The sequence below is a fragment of the Rattus norvegicus genome, chromosome 11 (assembly GCF_036323735.1).
Source record: "Rattus norvegicus strain BN/NHsdMcwi chromosome 11, GRCr8, whole genome shotgun sequence".
Classification (NCBI taxonomy): Eukaryota; Metazoa; Chordata; class Mammalia; order Rodentia; family Muridae; genus Rattus; species Rattus norvegicus.
Genome location: NC_086029.1, coordinates 92,233,270 through 92,240,250, shown reverse-complemented (window position 1 = coordinate 92,240,250; position 6,981 = coordinate 92,233,270). Strand labels below are relative to the sequence as shown.

The following is a 6,981-nucleotide window of genomic DNA, read 5'->3' as shown; positions in this document are numbered from 1 at the left end:
CTCTCCCTGTCCTTGTAGACGCTCACAGGTGGGCCTGGTGTGTGTGTGTGTGTGTGTGTGTGTGTGTGTGTGTGTGTGTGTGTGTGTGTTGGGGGTGGTTGTGAGGTGTCTTGCTGCTTAATTGCAAAGAATTTAGTGCTTTTATTTCTTCACCTCTCTAGCCACTCTTGATTTTCTTTTCCCTGAACTTGACACATGCAGCTGGGGTGGGCGTGGGTGTCCTGATTGTCTCCTGAGAACCTGCCACCTGCAGTTTTATTATTATTATTATTATTATTATTATTATTATTATTATTATTATTATTATTTTGTTTTGAGACAGGGTTTCTCTGTGTAACAGCCTAGGTGTCCTGGAATTTGCCCAGGCTGGCCTCGAACGCACAGAGATCCACCTACTTCTACTGCCTCCTAAATGCTGGGATTAAAGGTGTGAGCCGCTATGCCTGATTTAACAGCTGCATTTTTCAGATCTCTATCCAGAAATGAGATGCTACAGGGTTTTGCTGGCCACAATTGCAATACAATGTTTCAAAGAAACAAAGCAATAGTAACAATGAAAAAGAATGGCTTAGGCAGGGCCTGGTGGCGTATGCCTTTAATCCTAGCAGAGGAGGCAGGCCTCTGAGTTTGAGGTCAGCCTGGTCTACACAGTGAGTTCCGGGACAGCCAAAGGGCCGCTTTAAAGCCAGCTCTCCTACATGTCTAGGGCTTCCGGAAGGGAAGTAGATAGTCTGGAAACTGAGCCTCTCTTGCCATTTTCTCTGCCCCACAGCAGCTCTATGGTTCTCTGACTAGCTAGCTCCAGCCTGCTTCCCATCTTCCTGCACTTCTTCTGGAGAAATTGGTAGTTCCTGATTTCCTGTCCTGGCTAATAGCACTTCCTCCATGTACCCAGCATTCCCCACTTTCATTGCTAGCAGCTCCTAAATTCAACAAACTCAAGGCCAAATCTCTCACAGGGCACCGTCTTCTGTTTTCTGGTTTTTTTTTTTTTGTTTGTTTTGTTTTGTTTTGTTTTTCTTCATTCTCCTGCTCCTCCTCCTCCTCTTCCTGTCTCTTTGAGACAGTGTCTCACTACGTAGCCATGGCTGACCTAAAATTTGCTCTGCAGACTAAGATGGCCTTGAACTTGTAACTAGCCCGTCTCCTTCTTCAACTCTGTGACTGTTTAAGCCACCGTATCCAGCCTGTTTTCTCGCTTTAAAAATTTTTTTCTTTGAAAATTTCATACAATTATTTTGATTATATTTACACTCTACTCTAGCCCCCTCACTCCTGTCCCCTAATCTCCGGTCCATTTTACTTTTACTAAACTGTTGACTTGGAGTTGCATTGCTCATGTACTCTGGATGTGGTGCCATCCACTGGAGCAGGGCCAACCTACCACAGAATTCCGGAAAACCGACTCTCCCTCCCCAGAAGCCATCTATTGTTAATAGCTTCTCAGTTAGGGGTGTCACGCTAGATTGTCCACTGGCTTGACGTCATTCAACTTTGAGCAGACAGCCACAGCTGCTGGTTCGTGGGCTCAGTGCTTCTTTCTTTTGCATATGTGCTCTTCCTGGTCACCCCTGCCCCCACAGGGCTTCAGGGGTTCTCTGTGTACCTCTGGCTGTCTTGGAACTCTGTAGACCAGGCTGGTCTTGAACTCAGAGGCCTGTCTGCCTCTGTCTCCCAGGTGCTGGGATCAAAGGTGTGTACCACCACGTCCAGGTTCGTTTTTGAATTTTTTTTAAATAATGTATTTAATTCTACTTTATGTGCATTGGTGTGAGGGTGTCAGATGCTTGGAACTGGAGTTACAGACAGTTGTGAGCTGCCACGTGGGTGCTGGGAATTGAACCCAGGTCCTTTGGAAGAGCAGACAGTGCCTTTTACCACTGAACCGTCTTCGTCTTCTACTTTTTAACAGGGACTTTGCCTGAGCCCGAGCTTGGAGTCAATGCTGAATCTCCTGTTAATTCCCTGGTCCGTCATTACAAAGTCCTTTCCTCCAGAGAGCCTTCATGTTTTCTTAGTGTTTGGACCTGAAGGAAGTACTACTTTCGTTCCTATTTATAGAAGGAGAAACTGAGGCATGATGGGCAACCAGGCAGAATCTGGGTCGAGGTCTGGGCAGGACGGCTCAGACTGGCACACAGGACCGTGAGACAATCGCACACCGGCGTGGATCTTGTTCGCTTTTCCGAACGCCCTAGGCACCCTCACGCGGTCTTCTCCCTTGTGAATGCCCGTCTCTCTCTCTCTTATGTTCATCTTTGCTTTTTACAGAAGCCCCCCTTCCCCCCCACAGAAAAGAAACTGGATCAGGACTTATTCTCTGTTTAAGTCTCGCTTTCCAGCTGTCAAATCCCTTGGGAACTCTCAGCTCCCCCACATCTCGGTGCCGTATCGCTAGCTCCCTCGCAGCCATTCTGAGAGCAGCCGACTGTGGATGTCCTTTGCAAACTGCAGAGATGCAAACCGCTTTGGTGTCATATAGCAGGGATATGTCTGTGCAGTACGAATTTCGGCAAAGCTTGCTTACATTCTCTTGAGCAAATGCCTCTCTCTACAACACTTCAGCTTTCTCATCTGAGAAGCCAACAATACACCTGCCTTATAGGTTTGGGGAGGGGGATTAAACACAATAGTTCTTTTAAAGAAGTGGAACCCAGAAAACACGTTGTGTGTGTCCCTTGGCCCTTGGTCTTTCTTGAGCTGCTGGTAAAACACTATTTCTGCCTCTCGTTCAAAGGGGAATGGTCCAAGATACACCTTCCCTCTTCCCCCAACTCTCTGAACGAAGGGCGCCTGCATCCTGGTTTAATCCCAAATCAAAGGCCTGTTATTTGTTTGCCAAAGAAAAACACTACCCAGGTTCCTTTGTGTTACCCACGTGGACCTCCACCAACAGCCCCCAGCCAGTTCCGAAGCGGCAGTGCATTCTGCAAGCTTAGCAGCTCTGTGACCCTTGGAGTGCTTGTTCAGCTGAAATCACTTGCGTCTGGCACAGGCCGCCTCTTCGGATTCTGGCAGCACATGAGGGAGTGAAAAAGCTGGGTTAGTGTTAGGGCTGGGATTAGAACAGATCATACTGTTAACACTTCTCTTGAAAAAAAAAAACCAAAACAACAACAACGGGGGCTGGGGATTTAGCTCAGTGGTAGAGCACTTGCCTAGCAAGCACAAGGCCCTGGGTTCAGTCCCCAGCTCCGAAAAAAAGAAAAGAAAAGAAAAGAAAAAAAAAAAAAACCAAAACACTTCTCTCTTTGCTAACTTTATGAAGTTTGAGCAAAGCTTTCTGGGGAATGGTACCAATTTATTTGCCAAAAGCTGAGATGGGCCAAGGAAGACATAGTCAGCATTTGGAACTGCCTTGCCTTAGAATTTGACAGCCAAGGAGGGAAGAAGAATCTGCCTGGGAGCGGGCGACCATGTGGGTAGTGTGGAAAAGGAACTTGGAAAGGTTCGGAACGCTGAACGGGCTTGGCTCTCCCACCGGCATAATGTCTCTCAAGCCATCGCTTTCCCCCCTCTAGCACAGAAACCTGTCCGGGTCCTTGTCATCCTCACCAACCAGAGCCATGTTTTTTGAAGCAACTCCTGGTCTCCTTATCTGGCCTAAACACTGACCCCGGTTTTTATGGCAGCTGTTCAAGCCTCCCCAGTCGTTAAAAGTGTCACCTTTAGCAGGGTGTTAAAGTTCCTCCCCTCAAAAGCCATACTACATTCTCTCCTCCTGACATCCTTCATTTTCTATGAGACCGTAGTGCCAGCCAGTTATGTCCACGCCATCCTGGAGATGTGACATGACATACCCATTCTCGCCTGCCTACTCTGGTCCCTCTGCCCTGATTGTCTTATGTCTGTCTTTGCCCCGTAGGCTCCCTATCACCCTTGAGGACCAGGTTCAAATACTGCCTCTTCTGCGAAGCCTTCCTCAGCCCCTCCAGGCAAAGCACCCACCCCATTGGTTTAGTCTCTGAGACTTATGTAATGCACTCATGTGTGCCAGGAAAGGACCCTGGGGACAAGACTATGTCTTATTCATACATAGGCACCTTCTGCTTTGTGCCAAGTGCCTTGTTCAGCACGTTACTTATTTTAATTTTTTATTTTCTTGCAAGCCGATGGGGCAAGCTCCCATGATGCCACGGAAGCAGAGCAGTCGGCTGAGTTCATGACTGTGTCAGGATCACTGATTCTGTGCTCATCATGGGGAGCAACTCCCTGTGAGTGCGTCTGTCTCTAAGAAACTGTCCCAGTTGGCAAGCATTTTAGCCCATTTAAGCTTGCTGTATTAGTTACTTTACTGGTCACACTGTGTCCACAGTCCCAAATGTTATCCTTCTGCCCACTTTCTCCTTTTTATTCATTTCAGGACCCCAGGCTGTAGACTAGTGCTGCTTACTTTCCCTGGAGTGTGTGTGTGTGTGTGTGTGTGTGTGTGTGTGTGTGTGTTCCTCCAGTCTAGCTTCCTGCAAAGACCTTCACAGTCACACCCAGGAATGGGACTAGAGTCTAAATCTAGTCGAGTTGATAGTGGAGATTGGTCTCATGGGATTTGTCTTCATTATGTGCCAGATTCTGGCTCACGGGATCCGATGGGCTCCTCCCAGGGATCTAGCACCACCAGGAGAAGCAGCAGCAGCAGCAGATAAAAAAGACTGCTCAAAACCACAGCTCTCTCTCTGTTCCCATATGCTCCCCCGGTCTCTCTTTCTGTCCTCTGTCCCCCTTCTCTGTTCTCATGCCTCTGTTCCCGTCCGTCTGCCTCTACCCCTTCTCCAGGCCCTCACTCCCCTCCACCCCCCCCCCCCAAAAAATCCTCCTTTATACCAGGTCTGTCACATGGCATGATTTCTCAGGGGACATCTTGGCGTGGGCCCACCAGGTGTATCCGCATCAGTCATCTCATTATATTTCATAATGGCGGATCCTCTGGGAACTCAGGGGGCATACTCATTGTGCTGCTGAACCTGACATGGAGATCTTACGGGGCAAAAGTCATATCCAAAGCATGAAGCTCGATAGCTTCTTGGGGAGGTGACTGTGGAAGGGAACATTAAAGGCTGTGTTAGGCACATGGGCTGACATAACCTAGATGGCCTTCAACTGCCATGGGCATTCAGAACGGGAAGGTCATTGGTAGGGTGGGAAGCAGGGCTCTATGGGTTGGGAAGATGCTGGCATATGAGACAGCTTTGGAAAGTCAGAGATAGGAAGAAGATACAGCCTGGAGAAACATCTGGCAGAGGAACAATGTGAGAAAATGCCTGGAAAAGCAGACAGTTTGCTGTAATGAACACCTCCAGGAAGTCTATGCCTGGACCGCTAGTTAGGAGGTTGACCGCGGCAAAATATCTATCTGGAGAAAATATTCATTAGACATTCCTCCTCTGAAGGAACATCCTGCGTTTTCCCTTCCTTGCTTCTTGGAAAGTGAAATTTTGCACATAGACCCACCTCCACGGGCCAGGGGCATGCTGGGAATCGAAAGGCTCCTGGAGTCTCACGAATTAGCTGGAGTCGTATGCCATAGTCCAGAGAGAGAGCTGTGATATTGCCCATTAGCCTCTGCCTGAGCTCAGACTACCTAACCGCTGGCTCTCTGCTCCTCAGCTCCAGGCTCTTCCAGAGCCGAGGATCTGCCAGAGTGCAGGACCTGAGGCGGAGCTGTGAACAGGTCAGCCCTGGGGATCTCAGCCTCGGGTTTAATATCGGGCTCCTGTGCGAGATACGCAAAGAGGGCTCTGGACCCAGCTTTTCCTTTTCTGGGTTGACTCTATTATTTTCAATCAACCTCAAGCTTTGTGAATATAAGTTACACTCCTCTAGACTACCTACTTAGTTTGTGTGTAATGAAAAATGGGTAATTATTTTTTTCTCAGGATCATTAGCAAAAGCCCCATAATGCCCTACTACCTTTAACCAGGTTGTGTGCCCATTTCTGAGCCAAGCATTGCAGCGACGGTGGAAGGAGCGGATGGGCTCCGTTCTTAAACTGTAGCTAGTGTCTTGGGTACTTTCCCGGCTGCTCTGGAAAAACCACGTGATGGAAGTGAGAGACCAGATCTTTTGGGGTTCAGGCTCCATCTTCGAGAACCTGACCTAAGGTTGAACTTGAGTTAAAGTTGGTACCTGACACCGGTTTCCAGGTTACCCCCAACAAGACCCGTGTCTAGAACCAGCTTCCAGGTTATTCCTCACAAATCTGCAGCTCCAGGTTACAAGCCTGCTTCTGTTACGTCACTTCCTAACAACCACCAATCAGGAGGAAAACAGAAGTTACAATTGATGGTTTGACTGCCAGGACCAGCCAATTATGTTACAAGGCAACAAGATTCCGTAACAGCCCCCGCCCATCCATCACCCCCATCCGCCCCCGACCCGGCCAATCAGATGTATGCCAGCCTGGATACTCCCTCCCTTCTTGCCTCTATAAATGCTTGCAACCTCCCATTCTGCTGCGTCAGAGACTGCGGAGTGGCCCGCGCTTGAGCTTGTTAACAAAGAGACCGTGGTGTGACCGCATCGGGATCGGCTACTTGGTGGTCTTTTGGGTTCACGGAAGCTTCCTGGACCAACAAAAGTACCTTTAGGAAGACAGTGTTTATTGAACTCGTCATCTAAGGGTGCTGTCCACCATGCTGTGGCAGCAGGATTAGAAAGCGTGGTCACACGTCATGGACAGTCAGGAAGCGGAGACAGTGGAACGCTGCTACTGACTTTGCTGCCTTCATTTTCCCTTTCTATTCTGGTCAGGGCAGGTCTTCCCTCCTCAGTTAATGCTCTCTGAAACCATCCTTCTAGGTAATTCTAAAGCCAGTCGAGTGGGCAGTGAAATCGGACCATCCCAGACAGGATTCCATCGGAGCCGCTGATTGGAGGCTGGGTAGAGGAATGGAGTTGGGGGTCTAGTGGAATATAAAGGCTCACAGCTGTAATCTGGCACTTGGGAGAAGCAGGAGAATCGTCAGTTCAAGGTCATCCTCATCA

At 48.7% G+C, this 6,981-nt stretch overlaps 1 long non-coding RNA gene across 1 annotated transcript; it reads right to left on the bottom strand.

Annotated features, from left to right (window-relative positions):
• Nucleotides 1–413: 413 nt before the first annotated feature.
• LOC134481027 (uncharacterized) lies at nt 414–6,288 on the bottom strand. Its single transcript, XR_010056195.1, has 2 exons — nt 5,908–6,288; nt 414–3,011 (listed from the first exon to the last, which is right to left on the bottom strand). It is a non-coding gene; the product is annotated as an uncharacterized LOC134481027 (long non-coding RNA).
• Nucleotides 6,289–6,981: the final 693 nt, after the last annotated feature.